At 36.8% G+C, this 21,284-nt stretch overlaps 1 long non-coding RNA gene across 1 annotated transcript in view; it reads left to right on the top strand.

The window, feature by feature from the left end:
• Positions 1-21,284, top strand: part of LOC138944721 (uncharacterized) — a 107,843-nt gene that overhangs the window by 51,065 nt on the left and 35,494 nt on the right. The window contains exon 3 of the long non-coding RNA XR_011448859.1: positions 17,136-17,233. This is a non-coding gene — a long non-coding RNA (uncharacterized lncRNA). The remainder of the gene's footprint in view (positions 1-17,135; positions 17,234-21,284) is intronic.

The raw sequence follows: 21,284 nt of genomic DNA on the forward strand, positions 1-21,284 counted from the left end.
TGTATTAATCAAATTAATAAGTTATCTTTTATTTAAACCTTGCTGAATAGCTTCAATTAATGAATGGCAATCTATAAGGTCAGATTTATTGAGATTTTCTAATTTTCGTTGCAAGGTACTTAGAATTGGTAGTAAATGAGATTACAACATAATAAGAATGCTAATTGGTCGATTTGCTTACGGCTTTACGGTTAAGATAAAAATTTTATCACGCACAATAGCAAGAATAATATCTTAAATAAATCAAAAAATTTGAAAAAAGTAACGATAAAAGTAACTGTTAAATTCGTTACTCGTTACCGAAAAATGTAACGAAGTTACTTTTTCCGTTACAAATAAAATTTGTAACGCCATTACCGTTACAGTTACCGAAAAAAAGTAACTGTAACGGTAACGGCGTTACAAGTAACGCGTTACTTCCCAACCCTGATTATATGATGCATCATAAATCACTTTCATACTCCGATAGAAGATTCTCTCATCCAGCGTCTATTTATTAAACGCGTTACTACAATGTCAATGCACAATATTGCGCGTAAACTTTCAACAGTTACAAGAAACGTATATATGCATCAATCTATCGTCGAGATGAGTAATCGTGTTATTTCTATTGTTTTTGTTTTATCTATCTATTCAAGATCAAGAGCAAAATTTTACATTTTACAAGAGAAAACAATAAAGAGAAACTGGATTAAATTTAATGCGATAATATGTGAGTTAAAATGTAATGTTATATTATAAAATTTATATTATATATTATTATATAATTATAAATTTAATTTTAATAATTATAATTACAATTATTACTTAATGTTAGAGAGAATCGACGAATGAGAAATTTATGAAGAAGAAATCTGTTTTAGATGCGCGAACAGAGAAAGTCGTGGACATCTAGGTGATAAATGGACCGTAGGTGAACATGGATCTAACGCAGATAATCAATATTGACGCGGATATATCAATATTGACGTAGACGCGTAGACGATATAATATTTTTTCGAAATTATAAATATTCGTGTGATTTTATAGAAACGTTATTGCGCGATTACGCGTGTGCTACTTTTCATTCTTGCGAGTTTATTTTCGATATTTCCCTTCTTCTCTCTCTCGGCGCGGGATGTTGTAGTATCATTTTTGGCGGCAGCGCGTAATCTCCATCGTTGTTCCTATATAAGAGAGAGGAATTCCTTTCCTTCTCCCTCCAAGTGCTTTCTACCGTGAATGCCTCTGGCAACTGCTAATTAGACACACGCCTGTCCATTGTAGGGATGAGAATGGCGTGATGACGCGGCGGTCTTTCTTCGCGATCAAGAGAACTGAGAAAAGAACGAGAGAACGAGAGAAGGAGAGAGAGAGAGAGAGAGAGAAAGAGAAAGAAAAAAAAGAGAGACGCCATCAGCAAAAGGCTGTCGAGAGCGTACGAAAGAATGGAACAAACTTCATACAGCTTTCGTTCCCGAGTTCGAGCTCGTAATCATCGTGATTCTTCACGCATTGCGCGCGTAATTTCTTTCGCAGAGATAATTTTATAAATTTTTTTTTTAATAATAATGTCAATAATTTTTATACCATCGATAATTATATAAAATATCTCTCTTATAAACGTGTCGCGATACTTGTATTTGTCAAAATGTCCGCTCCAGCATTTCGATTCTATTTTTTTTTCCCCCATAATTGCTCCATAATCGTTATCGTTTGTTTATAAATAATTTTGAATATATTTACTAGATGCAATAGTGCCTCCAAGAAAGGATGAAGCGTTTTAATAACTGCGATTCGTAATAAGTATTCGACGTCCAATTGTAGATCTTTCAATCTCATTATTTCATATCGGTAATAGTAAAAAGCAACAATTATATGGAATAAAATTGTTTATAAAATATTCTACGTGATTGATTGTAACCATTAAATAGTTTCTCGTATGTTTGGCATCTTTCTGGATAAAAATATAAATCTGCATCGTGACTAGTGTGATTCAGAAAGAGTTGCGATATCATAATACTTTTAATGAATTTTTAATGGTTTCTTTTAATTTACATTCTACATTATTTATTATTTATTGATGTACATTAAGGGTACATCATTATATACATATTCGATAAAGAAAGAACGTGTAACAATTGTTGAAAAAGGATCTAGGATTCACGATGATAGGTGGCATTTAATGAAAAAAGCAAAGATTACATATCAATACATTAAATGATCTAAAACTAGTGTCCGATCACCTTATTCCTAGTTAAAAATGTATCGATAATATTGCTGACATATTTTTATTATTTCTCATTATTATAGTCCCCCTAAATAATCATTCAATTATTCGTCCATTTATTCTCTCTTCTCTTTCATAATTTTATAAATTTAATCATCTCTGTATATAAGAATCTCGAAGATAGTTCTTGAAATTTTTATTTATTATTTTTACATATCATCGAAATAATTATCAAATTTAAAACGACTTATACGATTCTGGCAGCTATAACAATGCGCAAAGACAGATGGAAAAAGATCGTAGTAGACGTCGTACGCGTCAAAAGGGAAGATATATCGGGTTGCGCGAGACTCCATTTTGACGGCGGCGTCGCGACGCACGTCTCCTGCGGCGAGAGAGATAGAGATAGATAGATAGAGAGAGAGAGAGAGAGAAAGGTTCACCGGTATTAACAAACCGCAGATAACCGAGGATTGTCGGTCATCGATGCCCGTAATTAGATGCTATCTGTGCGACGTTTCCCGGGGGATCGGCTCTCTTTACCGGGAAGCGAGATCGATGCATCCTTATCTGTCAACAATAATTGGCTTCGTTTACGATCACTAGCCAGCCGGTCTCTCACCTTGAGAGGACGTCGTCCTCTCGCGTCCCGCCGTTTAGCAGCGGACGGAAGCGCGATTGGCGATTGTGACGCTTGATGACGCGTGACGAAGTGACGTCATAATTCTCATAGCGCGACTATGCGACTATTCATTCGCGCGCTCGTAACAATTCGCAGTCGTAACAACGATATGGGCATAACGGTGCGCGCCGTTCCCGTTTACTCGCCCTCGCAACACGCGACTTTCTTTCTTGACAGTCTTATCCCCGAAGACGTCGATTAGCATCGGGGAAAAGTCGCGGATGATATTCGCGTTGATAACGATATCGCGATAAGATTCAATGTTAGTGTTAAGGGACATTTAAGCAGTAAACACAGGCAGTTTGAGTAATTTAGAAAAAATCCAAAATTTTCTGTACTTAAGAATGAAATATTGTAGAAGTATCGCGCGAAATTTTGATCCTCGATTCGAGATGAAAAGTAGATTTGTAGAAACCACCAGGGTTTTTTTAAAATTATTTTTAGATTCCTTATTGGATAATTACTTATTGGAGATGAATTAGAAACTATGAGACACATCTCTTCTTACTTTTTACTACGGTTACTTTTTATTTGCTCTGTTTTTCAATTCGCTTATAATTTCTTTTATAAATAACATTAATATATTATATAAATCCTGGATATATCGTGGGCACGAATGCTCACGAAAAGAACGAGAATTATTTAAACTTATTATACCTCGACAACAATCAATCGTCTTGAACTTTACGAACATATTTGTAAAATACTGAATATTTATATTAATTCTTCTTATTTTATTCGAATATTCTCTGACATCAATCGTCTTAAGTTATCTCATCTTAGATATTTATTTGAAACATACGATTTGATGCACCACATTTTTAACAAATTATAGATTTATCTCTGTCAAACATTCCCGAAATTTTTTTTTTAAGACGCGATTGTGTGCAGAATTATTCGAAGGGACAATTAACGCTTTCAAAGGGTGTTACATGTTATATAAGTCACACGTGTTTATATGTATTCTAGTCATAAGGAGAGAAAAAAGAAGTCGATTTTTGTGGTGCCAAATTATATCGAGTTGCAACACTTTGGTGATATTTATTGCGATAAATACGGACGATCAGGTGACACGAAAAGAGAGAGAGAGAGAGAGAGAGAGAGAGAGAGAGAGAGAGAGAGAACCAATTTTCCATCCGAAAGACAATATCAATAGAGTATCATTAATAATAAGAAGTACTTTCCTCTCTAAAAATACTGCTTATATTGAAAAATATATATTATATATATATATATATACCCACAGAAAAGATTTCCGGATCTAATGCTATTACTCTTCAATCTATCATAAAATAGGATCGATATAGCGACAATCATATTTATTATTGAAAAAGGAATATTTTAATCTTAAATGGAAAATTCTTAAATCTAGAATAAAATGCTCTTGGTGCTATCCCGTTAATTTTTTCACAAAGATGAAGATGGACATTTGTAGCGATCTAACATCAAGTTATTCTAAACGCAAGAATATATAAGCTTAGATTTGTATATGTTACTCTTGTCTCAAGATAGTAAGACAATCTTATTTAATTCGAGAGAGAAGAAAAGGAATTATCGATTTAATTTTAAAATTGTTTTATTTTTATACTGCATAAGGTTGTGATACGATTAAATATGTCAAGAATATTTTTTGTCTCGTAATCAGAAATCCTTTCTCAGAGTGTATATACACAGGATGTCCTAAAAAATTATCAGATCTTTTTTAACAGCAGATTCTCTGGCCAATTTCAAACATAAAAAGATCAAGAGAGGTCATCATTTTTTACAAGTTTCCAATTTTTGCCACCGTATACATATATCTTTATAATTAAGCCTTAAAAATTAAAATTCTATTAAAATAAACTCCATTTGAAATTAACTGAACAATGCAATCTTTATAATCCTTTGATTCCGCAAAGCTTAGTTTGTTGGATTATATTTATATATTATCCATTCTTGGATTCTAAACTAGGATCACATATTCCATTCTGCGCTCGTTGCCAAGTAATTTCCGCATATATTATCGCGCGGATTAGATTTCTACGCTCGTGCGCCTACATAGATATCTTCATAATTACAAGCAAGACACAAGCGTTTACATCATCATTGCCGTCTTAAGTGTTACATAATCGTCTGGAAAATTTTCCTCGTGCTCGGGGAGAGATTCGCGGTCACCTTCTTCGGTATGCGACCGTGTCGTATCGTGTATTTCTTCCTTTCTATCCGAGTGATCAGAAACGCGAGCACAGCGAGATGGAAACGGTAGCGAGCAGTGGCAGCCGAGCAAAAAGAACGAGAGCCAAGGACAAGGAACGGGAGAGCATTTAGCTAAGCATGCGACTAGTTTTTGTCGGGTAACTGCGAAAGGCACAGACACAGAGAGAAGCGAGAAGAGAAAGTGGAAGAGAGACAGTTCATCGCCAGGTGGCAAGTGCGCTCTCGGAGAACCTGCACCGCGCGTGCTGAAGACCTTGGATGATATGAATTTAACAGGGTTGGGAAAGTTACTTTATAAAAGTAACTCGTTACCGTTACCGTTATTTTTTCTAAAAAGTAACTCGTTACCGTTACTCGTTACTAATTTTAAAAAGTAACTCGTTACCGTTACAGTTACTAAAAAGTAACGAGTCGTTACAATTTCCGTTACTTTTTTACAATACAAACTAATAAATTATTTTGCATAAGAAAAACTTTTAAAAAATTGTAAGCAAGATTTCATTTAAGGTTTATTACAAAATAAATGATTAAATTTTATCGAAATTCTTTATTAAATTTTAATAAAATTTGTTGCTCCATAGTATCATCATTTAAATGCCCTCTTGGTGGTGTTAATACAGAGCCACCGATGCTAAACATTCTTTCTACAGATGCACTGCTTGGTAGAGCTGTATTATATTTAATAAAAAGTTTTTTAAATTTTGGATAGTCGTTTAACATTTCTATATTACAATTATTTGATTTTAAAAACCGTTGCAATTCTTCTTGTTCAGATTCATTTTGCACCGTTTTTTGCTCAAAAATGAAAAAATCATCGTGATCGTCAGATTTTCCAGCTTTTGAAGAATTTTCAGTTGATCGGATTCCCAATAAATCCTCCAAGTAATTTTCAGCACGTTTTCTTTTTTCTCCGGTTAATCAGTTTAACTTAAATTTTGGATGTAAACATGCTGCTATTATTAATTCTTTTGTTTCAAATATTGTAAGATATTTAAAATCAAATATAGTAAATTAAGCGACATTGTTTGTTTTATTGAAATTAATACTTTTGAATCAATAGTTTAAAATAAAATAATATTTTTCAATTAAATCCTTATTTAAAATTAAATAACATATGTATTAATCAAATTAATAAGTTACCTTTTATTTAAACCTTGCTGAATAGCTTCAACTAATGAATGGCAATCTATAAGGTCAGATTTATTGAGATTTTCTAATTTTCGTTGCAAGGTACTTAGAACTGGTAGTAAATGAGATTACAACATAATAAGAATGCTAATTGGTCGATTTGCTTACGGCTTTACGGTTAAGATAAAAATTTTATCACGCACAATAGCAAGAATAATATCTTAAATAAATCAAAAAATTTGAAAAAAGTAACGATAAAAGTAACTGTTAAATTCGTTACTCGTTACCGAAAAATGTAACGAAGTTACTTTTTCCGTTACAAATAAAATTTGTAACGCCATTACCGTTACAGTTACCGAAAAAAAATAATTGTAACGGTAACGGCGTTACAAGTAACACGTTACTTCCCAACCCTGGAATTTAATATGAGGAGAATATCGGATGTCGGCCATTGGACCTACGCTCGCATAGGTTGTAGCCCCCCCTTAAATCGTTCATCGATCTGTTTCTGGAAGACCGTTGACTCTGATTTTATCGTCGACGATGATAAATAAATTTCGATATAATTAATATAAAGAGATCTGTCATCGTAATCGTTCGATCTCGTTCATTATTTAGATTTTATATACGCGAGTGATCCTCCTCCATAATGGCAGCAAATGTCAAATATCCGCTAAATATATAATATCTATTAGAGAAAAAACCCTACTATCTTCTTTAAAGTGAATATTTTAACGCGGTATTTTCGAAAATATTTAGTTGTAGATATCGCTCTGTATTTAGAAAGAGCGCTGTTTACTTAAACGCGGGATAACAACCAATGAAAATACCGTGCAAACAACGAATATTAACGCGCCAATATCGTTGTAAGCGCGTTTTGCCGGGCCATCTTTTTCAAACAAGATCGGTAAAAAAAAAAAGAGAGAGAGAGAGAGAGAGAGAATAGTCGAATAACACATTTTTTCTGTAAATGTTAAATACAATAGATATATATAGGGGGAAAGTTGGGTAAAACCGGGTACCTTTTTGAATAGGGTGTCTCAGAATTATCGGATGTCCTTTAAACGTTTTCTGATCAATTTAGGGGTGATTTTTTTCAACAAAGATATCGAAGCATCAATAATTTGCGATTTATAAGTGATTGACAAAGGAAGACTTTTCGCAAACTAGACTTTGTGAAATTGAAAGTAATAAAACTGCATTGTTTAATTATTTTCAGGTAGAATTTAATAGAGAGAGAGAGAGAATTTTAATTTAAAGCTTTGTTACAAAGATATATGATGTGACAAAACAATTGAAAATTTGTAAATAATGATGATCTCTCTCAATATTTTCGCTGCAGAAAACTCCAAATTGGTCAAAGAATCTGTATTAAAAGAAGATCCAAATAATTTCGGGGCATCTTGTATTTAACCGCAATATTAATGTACACATTTCTTCGCCGACATCTTTCTTTTCGCAAGATATCGTCTTATTGAGGTTCGCATTTTTCGCCATAATTTACTTTGTGTCGAAAAGAAAATTGTACGCATCGTGTTCTCAATCTGTGACGCGTATATTTAGAGACACGAGGAAGAACACATTTTCGCGTTTTTCAAACTGCATTTTCCGATTCGTTTAAACGATAGAACCATTCGAGAAACGAGAAGCGACATCGACCGTTTACACTCTCATGAGCTTTCGCGTTTAAATCATAATATTTCGGACAATAGTTGATCGATTTCTCCCTTTAATTTATTTACCCTTTAATTATTTGATTCATTTATTCGTGGAAAATTTGTCGTTGAACGCGCGAAAATAAATTCTCGAGATATATTCTCATAAACGGAGCGAGAATGGGAATATTTTCCGAGATAAAAACGGTCAGCTGAATCCCGAAATTACGGCCTTGGCCGTAAATCGGCGTGCGCGACGCGCCGTCACAATTTCACGCGGACGTTAATCGTCGTCCCGCGGTTGAAATATCGTCGACCGACTTAACGAGGTCTGTGCGCGAGGACGCGCGTCGGTACGCACATCGTGTTTCGGATGACGCTCTATGAGATTTCCGCGATCGCGTCGATTCATCCTCCGTAATCGAAGTATAAAAATTCATTGGGCGATCGACGATCTTATTCCGGGAATTGTTCTCCGAAATTGGCGCGGTGTCAACGATAATTGTCAAAGCGACTTTGTGAAAAAAAATGCCTGATTATTGGCGGGAAAAGATGGGACGGACAATTTTATTTACGCTGTTTTCCCGTACGTTCGAACTATTGATTTTTCCTCATACGGTTCTCGCGCGCTATCCTCTTTGGAGAATCTAGGGGACTCGGCTCATTCTACGAAATGTAAGGTTTTCGGGGAAAATAGAAAAATATGGTTATTGAATTTTAAGTCGGATTTTTAGCGGTCCCTTTTCTCCTTTTTTTATCTGTCAGATATTTTGTACGGATACTCTTGTTACCTTTTCACATTTTTCAAGAGCTAATCTGGCTATTTATTTACCAAACAAGAGTAAAAAGAATTCTATTTAGAAATTTAAAAACAAATAGGATTATCCGCGAATAATTGAGCAATATGCTATTCGGTTCAACGCTTAATTCATATATACACGGTCGAACAATTAAGTTTCGAGGCTCACTTCGCATTTTCGAACGTTTGATCCGTTCGTGCTGCCATTTTAGGGGGTTATTCCCATCTCAATACTTAACACGTGGTGCAAGTTTTAAATTATTTGGTTCAATAGCTAATGACATACTGTCGCGTAAAATAGTGTTACAAAATTGTGTTAAATTAGAGAAGTCTCCATCAGAAACGTTACAAATGATTCGACAAGCCTATGGAGAGTCTATGCATAAAGCAGTGTCTACAATAGGTGTAATAAACCTTCAACCGTAAGGAATTGATCAATCATAGTTGAATGTGAGAAGAATAATCGAATATGATTGGTTAATTTCTTACGGCTTAAAGCTTAAATTCTCATTGTAGATACCGCTTAAGAGTAACGTTTCGAAGATGACAAAAAAAAAAAAAACATGAATCAAACTTTGAAAGGGCTTCAGAAGACTGAGCTTGCTGAATCATTTGTAACGTATCTATCTGTTGGACTTCATTAATTCAACGCAAAATTAATGTTGACGCGTTGTCAAGGGTTTCTTCCATTACACTGATTTTTAAACAAAATTTTGCAACACGACATTGCGTAACTGTATCTCATTAACTATTGAATCAAATAATTTAAAACTTACACCATACGTTGAGCATTGAATTGTGAATAACTCCTTAAAATGGCAACACAAACGGATCAAATGTTCGGTAATGAAAAATTTGTCTCGAAACTTAATTGTTCGATTGTAAAAATCAATTATTGTTACAACCCCGTGTTAACATTATTTCTTATACAAAATATGTTCGGTTTTTCTGTGAGTTTGGACGAATGAGAATATGCGAATGATCACATAATTAATATCAATAAAAAAGCATTATTTAATAATATTGTAAAATTGAATTTGAAAAATTAATAACAATGTCTATTATTATTAATAATAGACATTATTATTAATTGCTGTTCGTTTGTAATCATTTGCTTAATTTGGATCTTTAGATATACTTCTCATAGTATAGCGACGTCCCTTTTCCTTGTCGTTTAAAGCGAGAATCACGTCCGAATTGGATTGTAATTCATTGCAAGTATTGTCGGATTTGTTATGCATTTCTGGTCAGAACAGCATGCGATGCTGCAACACAGAACAGCAAGATGCTGTAAGACAGTAATCGGCATTCGATTCTGCCTCGACCGTTGTTTATCCTTGTCTCTCGGCTCTCTCGGTTATTCGAGTCAGAGGCCACCTCCTGGCGAAATATGTAATGCTTATTGTGACATAAGCAGACGATTGTTCTCTTTCTCTCTTGATAATCAAAGGATGCAGGAGACGATAAGATCAATAGATAGTACAAAACTAAAAATCGATATGGGGCTTGAATATTTATTTCTTTAAATGAAGCTAGGAATTTTTCATTGTCGGTTTCGCGTGCCATTTGCGATTTTGTAATTTCATGTCATTCGAATTATCTCGTCAGCTTTTTTTTTTCGCGAATTTTTGTGACTTTTTAAATAAACGGACATTTGTGAGATATTAAATATCGCGATATCGTTAAAAAGTTTGCAAAGTTAAATTTTGCTCTTCTGCTGCACTCATTGGATTAACACGAGGATATGACACGCTGAAAGAATTTGATCAACACTGTTAACACCCCTAACTGTTAACGACAAATTCGTTATCGTTACGCATCACAGCTGTTTTCCGATACGTTTTAGCTGCGCAATGACAGGTAACACAATAACGATATCGTTACAAAGTTAGAGAATAGGCCTCGGCCTATTTTTATCGAGTTTTTACCATTACTATGTTGGACAGAATAATAGTGAGTTCTTTTCATAAAACTTTTGTGACTTTTGTTCTCTGGGAGGCTATTCTTTTTCCATTTTTTTTTTTTCGGGCTAGTTTCTTTCATGTTTGTTTTCTCTAATGGCGTTATGCCACTATGCGTTTTGGAACCATCGAGAACCAATGACTTGAGATTTATGACCGCTATTTTTGATCTTTCTAATGTTGCTCTCTCCTGCATTCAAAAAGGAATTTAGAGAATGTTCAAAGGACTGTTTAAAATTCACGCTTGTGAAATTATTATTAACTGCATTGTATTGTGTGTGCATATTTATGCTAATTCACAATAAAAGCCAACTAGTAAATATAATATAAATTATTAATAAATATTGATATTTATAATTATGAGAAATTTATATTATGAAAAATATCTAATTTTAATAATAATTTTTAATAAATATTGATTTGGTTGTTTCTCATTTCTAAATAAATTGACACAAACTGTTCGTCGATTTTACGCATGAAAGTCTCATACGCATTATTATATCACTGATACATGTAGTAATTATCGCGTATATTATTACGCAAATCTAAATGCATTTGGAACACCGTGCAAGATTTTATCGATCAAGGTCACAATTAAAATATCAAGGAGAATAAATAAATGAAATCACATATATTTATATTTCTTCATATATCGGACTAAGCTCTAATTAATCACATTTATAATTTCTAAAATTTTTCTTAAACGAGACGAAAATATGAAATGGACAAATATAAGTCTAGACTATAATAAAATATCAAAAATGTATGACCTTTATACATTTATCGCTTATAAAAAGATACCTCGCGATGCTAGATTAAAATCGAAATGTATAAACTTTCCGCTTGTAATAAATAAGCCGAATCCAGTCGCTTATTTAGGAGAAACAATTAGATATGAAAGGGTTTAATTTTAGCTTTAATAACAGAATATTGCAAAATTTTAGATATAAAATTTTAATAATTTTAGCTTTCGAAATGGTGTCGAACACACGACAAAATTTTCACACTCAAGAAAATTAATGTACGTTTATTAAAAAGCTTTACAAACTCGATGATCAGTTCTCCAATTTGGAGAACAATGGCTGCCGATATGAGATAGATCAGTTAGCGATGTGTGCGTGTGTGTGTGTGTGTGTGTGTATCCTCTTTCGGAGCATAAATATTCGTCGATAATCTCTTCTGAATACCTATTCCTTGTTTAGCCGAGTCGGGTCAGGATGGAAGCAGATGACACTATCTTATCGATTCGCATGACTGCGTCTAAACGACATACACTTGCATAAACGTTTCGCGACGCTGTTTCGTTCCGTCGATCTATGTATCGTCGCTCTAATCTACGATCTCTCACGGATATGTAAAGCATATCCCAGTATGTGCATCCGCCGTAAAAGGAATGGGAAATCGTTTTAGAACGGATATAGGATGATGCGGTAAAAAAGAGGATCGAATCGTTGATCCTGATCTGGACGTGTGAGATATAAAACCGTGATTAACAAAGCAACCTTAAACGAAAATTGAAGGGATGGGAATTTATAGCGAGGCCAATTGTCAATTAATCGCGCGGTGTTTATCGAGATGATACCACTTGATTATCGGGATAAGCGTCGGTGAGACGAATTATTGACGCTCGAATATTCTTAGGATATCTCGGAAAGTCGACGAGCCATTCGATCCTTCGATTGAAACGTCGGATGGAGTCTGATCAAAGATCAATATTTTTTTCACGGACTGAAAATTTCCAGCATTTCGCTCGCAAAAGCAGAATTGTACTCGTACAATCATAACGGATGAATCCGATCGATGAATTTCGTTGGGTTAAACTTGTATCGTATATTAAAATTTATTTTTCGAAATAACACCTTTTGATCTTCTTTTAAATAATTATATATGTAAAAATGAAGGAGTTATACATATTCTATTCTCACAGATATAATTATTTAAAAGAAGATGATATAAAATACGATACGCTCAATATATCGTATATTGAAATTAATATTAAGAGTATTAAACATGATATAAAACAATTATTTAATTATATTTTTTTAAATATGAAAAGTTTGCGAAAGTTCGATGTGTAACACATTACGTGCGTACACTTTTAATGTGAAATTTAATCACAATACGGTATATATATATATCAGTAATGATCTTACAATGAAAAAAGAAAGATATCGTGTTTCGATACGCGTATATTATGGTATGGAACATTACTTATGTTAGGATTAAACGCGCGAAATCGTTTCGGCCTAATCGTCTAATAGGCAGCCGCTCGTATAATCGCTGGGAGAAAAGTCTAGGACGGGTTTGTAGTTTGTAGTCGCGACACAGTTCGCGCGAAAGGGGACTTCGACACGACGACATCGAGATCGGCGAAGGTCTCGAAGGGGGTTTGGCCGTCCCTCGTGCACGTCGCCGCGTTTACGCCGCGTACGAACGCAACCATGAGGAGCCCATCATGCCCATGTATATGTGCGCGAGTCTTATGCGTACGTATGTGTGTGGATATACGTATTGTACGTGTATATCTAACGCACACGATCTCGAGGTATCGCGAGCGTCGCCCGTGGAGACACGCGTGCGTATTTCGTCGAGTCAAGGCGAGGTTGGCACGTACGCGTCCGAATGAATGCGTATATGCGAGAAAGAGAGAGAGGGAGACAGACAGAAGAAAGAGAAGAGAAGAGCGTTGGTAAGAATAAAACGAGAAGATACGTTTGAAATGAGAGTGCGGGAGAGACGGACATGGATGAACGTCAAATATATCCGGTAGGTTCGACAAAGATGGGATCGAAAATAAATAGAGAGAAAGGAGAGAGAGAGAGAGAGAGAGAGAGAGAAATTTAACTAGTGAAACGAGTGAGAAGTTTTATCTGGCTGACCGACAGAGACAATTTCCGAAGAGGAAGCAAATGAATGGAGAAAAATGACGAGAGAAGAAACATACGTTGGGGCAAGCAAAATAACAAATGTTCAGTGAAAGAGAACGCGATTGCAAAAGAAAGAAAGAGAATGAAAATATGATACACAAAGAGCGCGAATATTAAAGAGAGAGAGAGAGGAGAGAGAGAGAGAGCAATTCCAGAGTTACTCATTGAAGCGATGAAGATGGGTTTCGCGCGAGCCAGGGCTAGCTTAAAATCGAAGAGCGAAACACCGAAGAGACGAAGATGCACGATAGACCCCTATTGTCGTTCCGATTCGAGAGACGAGGATGCACGATGCGCGCGTGAGAGATCTCTATCTCTCTCTCTCTTTCGACAGAGAGCACGGAGAAGAACGAGGGGGTCGAGCGGAGCGAAGGAGAAATGATCAAGTTAGAGAGAAAGAGAGAGAGTCTCACGTTGACCCTCCGTTGCGGGAAGAGGACGGCTGGCACGGAGCAGGCTCCCTCGAATCTCGAAAGGAGGGAACCGGCCTGACGGGAGTGGAGCTTGACGGTACGACCCTCGAGATCCTTAGGCGACAGCGGTGCGACGAGGACGGCGAGAGATAGTTGTGCCGCAGCGGCAGGAGAGCCACACATTCAAGTTAGCGGAGAAGGAGACGGCTTTGAAGACAAGAGCAAGAGAGAGAAGAAAGGAGAGAGAGAGAGCGAGCGAGAGAGAGAGAGAGAGAGAGAGGGAGAGAGAGAGAGAGAGAGAGAGAGAGAGAGAGAGAGAGAGAGAGAGAGAGAGAGAGAGAGAGAGAGAGAGAGAGAGAGAGAGAGAGAGAGAGAGAGAGAGAGAGAGAGAGAGAGAGAGAGAGAGGTAGTGCTCACCGCGGCAGGAAGGGGGGAGATGTGCGACACGATCGAGACGACGTAGCGAGAGATCTCGCCGCATTTATGACCGCGAGGTGAGGTATGGTGAGATGAGGTGAGGTGAGGTGAGGTGAGGTGAGGTGAGGTGAGGTGAGGTGAGGCGAGGTGAGGCGAGGCGAGGCGAGGCGAGGTGAGGTGAGGTGAGGCGAGGTGAGGTGAGGTGAGGTGAGGTGAGGTGAGGTGAGGTGAGGTGAGGTGAGGTGAGGTGAGGTGAGGTGAGGTGAGGTGAGGTGAGGTGAGGTGAGGTGAGGTGAGGTGAGGTGAGGTGAGGTGAGGTGAGGTGAGGTGAGGTGAGGTGAGGTGAGGTGAGGTGAGATGAGGTGTGGTGAGGTGAGGTGAGGTGAGGTGAGGTGAGATCGAGAAGGCCGAGGAGGAGGCACGGCGGCACGCGTGAGGGATCGTTCGGTCGATCCGGTGAGAGAGACTTGGAGGGACAGGGTGGCGGGAGGAAAACGAGGGTTGGTGGCGGAGGGGGTGAGCGGGGGATGCTTATCGGATCATAGCATCGCGAAGCTCGCACGTACACCGCAACATCGAGGAATCGACGCAGGAATCGAACCGAACGTCGCTTCGGCTTTGTGCGCACCCGTGCCTTCTCTCTCTCTCTCTCTCTCTCTCTCTCTCTCTCTCTCTCTCTCTCTCTCTCTCTCTCTCTCTGTCTCTCTTTCTCTATCTCTCTCTATATCTTTTTCTATTCTACTCATTCTTTCGGCTGGGGCACATCGCGTTGTTAGCTCCGAATCCGATTACGCTTGTGGTCAAATGACAGCGCAGGCGATCAAGAAATTTCCCTCGCGCTCGTATTCACGTTCGGTTGCTTTCATCGAGTATCGAGATCGAGCGTGATTTATAATGAGATCAATCTTATCAGTTTTAATTCAAAGAATGTCGCAAATCTCTGTTTCTTTTATTAATTTTGCACGTCGCGAATTATCTGGCAAAGAGAACATGTGCAAAATTTAAATTAAAATATTGACAATATATTTCGTAACTATTTATATTGACAGATTAAGAAACTAGGCCAACTCTGTCTTTTTCTTTTTTTTCTAAATTTATCTCAACGACAGAAACAATCATACGTGGAATTGTGTATCGAAAAAGATTTCTTTGTATCTTTGTAAAAATAGTTATTTGTATAAATAAATTTCTAGAAAAGAGAAATAAAGTATTATAATAGAGTCAGAATCATATTTCATAGACTCGATCTCTTCATGTGGTTTTAGCAGCTTTGTCTCAGCGTTAAGTGCGGAAGATTATTCTGCTTTTCTCGGAACCAATCGGATTCGCTTTGTAAAGTCTGTAGTGCGCGCGTGCCGACATTTTTCATTCCCTATTTGCTCAGATGAGTGGCAAGGGGAAAGAAAAGGAAAAATATTGTGTCTGCCGGTTATTTTCACGGTGCGAGGAACGGCGGCTCTCTGCGACTTTAGCTGTCAATAAATCAACAAGTACATATCTCACAAGCCTTGGCGGTCGGTTGCTCTCGCATTGGCCGGCTATAGATGTAGCTCTAACTCGACACATGCATACGCAACACACGTAGCAAGTTTACACGATGCGCATACCGATAGAAGAATAAGAGAGAGAGAGAGAGAGAGAGAGAGAGAGAGAGAGAGAGAGAGAGAGAGAAGAGTAGACAAACCCGAGCGGGCGTCATGATTTATATCTGTTCCACGATTTGCTGGTACGAGATTTCGAGAGAGTCCTTTGAAATTTTCCTAATATAACGTTTCGCGCCCGATGCAAAATGTCCCATGCAGTAGACGAGGAGAACGAAGGAGGGGGGTGAGGTGAAAGTTTGATCGACCGGAACGACTCGATGAGACTAATTTCGATCTTTCCAGATTGTTTATTTTGTCCGTTATATATATGGCGGTGTCCCCGTCTGTCGGCGCTCGTTTCGGGGATACCTGCCACTCCGTGAAGGCGATTTATAATGCGAGGCTATTCGCGACTGGTATTTCTACGTTAAACGTGGTTGCGTGCAGCGAATGATCGATCTAAATTGATTTAGATTTATGCGAAATTATTTTTTGAGCTACCTACAATTAATTTTGAATTAATAATTTTCGCTTATAAAGATATTTGTATGAAGTATTTTAGAGAATTAATTTCTAATTTTTAATTTCTCACACATCTTTCTTTCCCTTACTCTCTGACATTAATTTCTAAGTATAGAATATTACGACGATCGCTACGAACGATAAAGATTTACATGTTGATTTTTATGTTAAAAAAGATATATTATAAATATAAATATATATATATAGTAAGAATAATAATCCAATAATTAAATAAAATATAACAATTTTTAAATATAACAAACGAGCTTGAACGAGATGGCGAGTCGTTTTACTCGTACAATGCTACATACAATTTTTGCACATTTTTTTGCATTATGCGACAATTCTAAATGTTTTTCATTGAGATGTTTCAGTCGACGAAGATTTCGAGAATCGCAGGTTGCAAGGCTGGCAATCGTGCTTTTCTTGCGAAACGTCGTCCCAACCCAATATTCAACTGGTCACCTGTTGATCGCGAGGCATACGAGTCCTCTGTGTGCACATACATCGGAAATAAAAACAAATTCAACGCTTTCGGCTTTTCGAGCGCGCCCCGATAGCTTTGCGCTTTTCCTCGTGTTACATTCCATGGCGCATGCGTGTACGTGCGTGCGGTCACCAACATTTTTCTCTTTTTTTCCAGCACATGTCGAGAATCGTACTCGTATTATTTGCTGTGAACTCGGGGCAGGAAATCAGAGCGTTTACCGATGCACGCCGATCAGTGCTCGACTCAGCCAGGTAAGCCTCAATCAATAACTTCAAATTATCAGGATTAATTAACATCGTCAATTGGTGTATTTTTACTTCAAATCTTGTCGTAAATATGAATAAGAAATAATTGAGACGATATTAATAATAAATATAATATTTTTTCCCCCCAAGAAAATTTGAAGTACTATTAACATTGTTTGAAAATCGCGATGCATAAATATATTACATGCGAGGAAAAAAGAAACCGTAGCGCGGATTGCGTTTTTTTTTTTTTTTTTTTTTTTTTTAAACGGACAACAAATTCGTCGGCGAGTCGTGCTCCGTCGATGCTCTTGGGAATTAAGAGCATTGTAAGAAAGTCCCGCGCGCTTTAATTACCATTCAGGCCGGAGGGCCGGAGGGAGGGACTGCCTCTCATGCAAGTATAATTTCCTCCCGAGAGTCTCGGAATCATTCCTCGCCCCTTTCCGCCTCTTTGTCTTCCGCGTCTGGCCTTACAGAGGCTGGCGTTCGAGAGATGCGATCGTACATCTCGCGCAGAAACGCGGAGTAAGGTGTGTACCGAACAGAGATTTAGAGCCGCGCGTTTGTTTAATTTCTTCGCGATGTTCAACGTTATAATTTTTATACGCTTTTTAAAATAATTCAATATCGATATCGACATGAAATTTAACGCGGGACACGTACCGTATTTCTTGTAAAAAAAAAAAACAAGCATCTCTTTTCCTTTGGCAAAGTTTCCGGAAATGCATCGTTTTCGAGATAGCTTATTTTTCGAGATATTCACTATAACACTCTCCTGAAGCTGCGAGCACGTCGAAATTTTCTCCGAATTATCGTATTTCACGGTAGTTGAATACGGAATAACAAGAAGAAGCGAAAAATTACATAACGTTTATTTTGTTTACATCAGAATCGGAAAGCATACTTTGCTGATAATGAGAAATTTATTAAATCGAATAAAATTTTTTTCAAATGTTTTACTTAATACAAATATAAATATTAGGGCTAATTATAACAGAAGAATCGGAAATGTTGCATAAATAATCAAGAAAGAGCAGTAAAAATTCGCAGTATTGATATATTTAAAAAAAATGAGATATCGAAGATTATGCATTTCCTGAAATTTTTCTCAAGAAAAAGGATGTTTATTTTCCAATAAAAATTATATCTACACTCTACTCTTATATATGAGACAACCCGTATATATTAAATAACCATACGGATGGAGATAACCCAGTCCCATAAGCGCGAAAAAAAGCGGTTCAGTTACTACTCGAGTGGTTTGATACGTAATACTCCTATTAGACGCGCTTTGACATTTCACATATGTGTACACGCGAAAGAAACGATCCGCGCGAGCGAGCGCATTCGTACTTGTCACTTGGCCGTTCGGTTGACAGGGGTCACGGCGTAAGCCGCACGCATGTTCGTTAATGTTGAAAAGTGACCGGTGCTTCCGCGATCTCTTATAATAAATCTTGTTACGTGAACACGAGGCCGGAACAAACATTCCGCCTCTCGCGCGGCTTATATAGCGCATGATTAATTTTGTAGAAAGCAAAGCAACGATCGAGAGAGTTTCATTCTTCTTTCTCTCTTTTTCTCACCTTCGTGAAAATCCTATCTTATTCACTTGGGCTTAAACTATTAGTTTGTAAGCAAACATGTATACAGCTCGCACAATTTTTTACGTGTCTTTATGAGACACGTAAAGAAAAATTCGGAGAATATCTGTTGATCGCACTTTTAAAATTCCAAGATAAATTGAAGAAGTTGAAGAAGAGAGGAATTAAGAAAAGGACAAGAAATGATAAAGAAAACTTTGCGTACACATGTACATACATTCGATAATTTTCGTAAAAGTCGAGGCAAAAATAATTAATGTTGATAATAAATCAAGGAGGAAAGAGAGGAGTTTCATACAATATATACGGGGGGACGAGATCAATCTTTTTCGTCCCTCTAAAAAAAAAAGCATTACTCATTTCTATTTTTTTTCCATTTCATTTGTATTTCTCAGTTTAATGTATCGCGATGAATCATGCATCTAATCTCTCCTATTTTTTCTGGTATTTCAATTTTTTTCACGTTTATAGATTCTAGAGAATCTCGATGAGTTTAATTTATATAAAAATTGAATCCTCTTCCTATTTTGCATCTCAAAAATAAACGAACGCTATCCCACTTAGAAATTTAAAAAGAAGAGATCTCGGAACAACTATGAAAGAAGAAATATTTCCAATACGGAGCGCTCTGATTGCTTGAAATATCAAAAGAGATGTTAGATTAAAATGAGATTTTAAAACCAGGAGAATAATATGTCGATTCTCGAAGTAACGTACGAAAAACGATCGAAATTATAACTGGGAACGGATAATTCCATCAGTGTTAATTGCTCCGTTATTAGGCGAGAAACGAGTTACTTAATAACGAGTTACAATGAGTTACTTAAGAGATGAACAATGAAGATTTGCTGAATTTACGATCGCGATCGTACAATGTCAAATAAATCATCAAAGATCACTGTAAAACTCGAAACTTTCTTCTCATAAAGCGACTGTCTCTCTCTCTCTCTCTCCCTTTTTCTCTCAAAAAACGTACGATTTATTCAAATTATAAACTCATGATGATGGTTTTTCGCCGTCGAGTGGAAACGAACGGACGCAATTAATTAATATCTGTTCGCCGTGCGGGGAAATTATTGACGCGAATAAAGAGAACGGCGGTGCATTTAATATATCAGCGCGTACAATATTACTAATCGTGATAATTTTACCAATGTACGTATCGGGCGCGTGCGGTAAAATAGCGCGATATAATTAATTTCCTACGACGTGTCAATGACACATGCATTGCATAACTTTCGAATTATTATGAATTATATGAAATTCGGATTCGCACATGTTAATATACATATATATATATATATATATATATATATATAGAAAATTTATAAAAATTATAACACGGATTGAAAACGTTTATTTTATGTACAGACCGTGTCGGATAATTATTGTCCGCGCAGATAATGCGCTAATTGACGAATCACGACTTTCAATCAATTAAGAACGGACCACGTGCTCCCTGTCGCGTGTCATTTGCCACGCGAAAATGGTAAATAAATGATACGCGTTTAGGAGAGCCACGCCCATCGTAGACGATGCGCAACCCCTCTCGAACGATGGTTATCTTGCGACGCGTGCTTTCGCCGCAAACGTGCCGCGAGCCGAAAGGAAACAAAAATAAATCGCGACCGCCTGCGGTTCGCGGCTCGCGCGCTAAATGCTTCCGTTTAAACATACACGTCGTGCATACGTTACGTAAGCAAACGTACCGACACTGACGTTGAACCGTCGTATGCAAAACGCGCGATTTTCAATGCGGCGCTCTCAATTTCTTCTACGAATACACTCGGCGCGACAAATGTCATCATCTCTCACGACGATCCCCCGCGATCGAAACTTTCCTTCTATTTTCAAAGTCAATTTTTTCACGTTTACGGATAATAGAAGATATTGATATACATTTAAACGAACAATTTTTCACTTAGAGGTTTAAAAGAGAGGAATTTTCGGCAAAATTATAGATTAGATAATTTTAAAAGAGAATGATTTGAGAGAGAGAGAGAAAGAGAGACTTTTTGAAATATCAAAGTAGATGTTAGATTGAAAACTGAGAATGAAAGTTTAGAAGAAAAATAATCGCTCTACATATGTTATAATTCTCGATTTTCGATAGATTCAATTTATATAAATATAAGATAATGAGCTTCTACTTTGTATTCCAAGCAGATAAAGAGCAAACGAATACTTTTACAATTGGAGGTTTAAGCGAGGAATTGTCGACGAAAGAGAGTGATTTAACGGCTGAAAGAATCTCGAGTCGAAATTTTTTTTTCACCTCCATGTTTAACATTTACTTTGACATCTTGATAAGCAGTCAAATCGCTCTATTTTGAAAGTATTTATTTAATTTATAGTTACGCCGAGCAGCTCCTCTTTTAAATCTCTTTTTAAGCGGCAAATTGTTCGTTTACTGTCTATTTGAATTGCAAAGTAAGGAGTTCAATTCCTAT

Source organism: Polyergus mexicanus, unplaced genomic scaffold (assembly GCF_030449975.1).
Source record: "Polyergus mexicanus isolate NDT 795.1 unplaced genomic scaffold, iyPolMexi1.0 SCAF_2, whole genome shotgun sequence".
Taxonomy (NCBI): domain Eukaryota; kingdom Metazoa; phylum Arthropoda; class Insecta; order Hymenoptera; family Formicidae; genus Polyergus; species Polyergus mexicanus.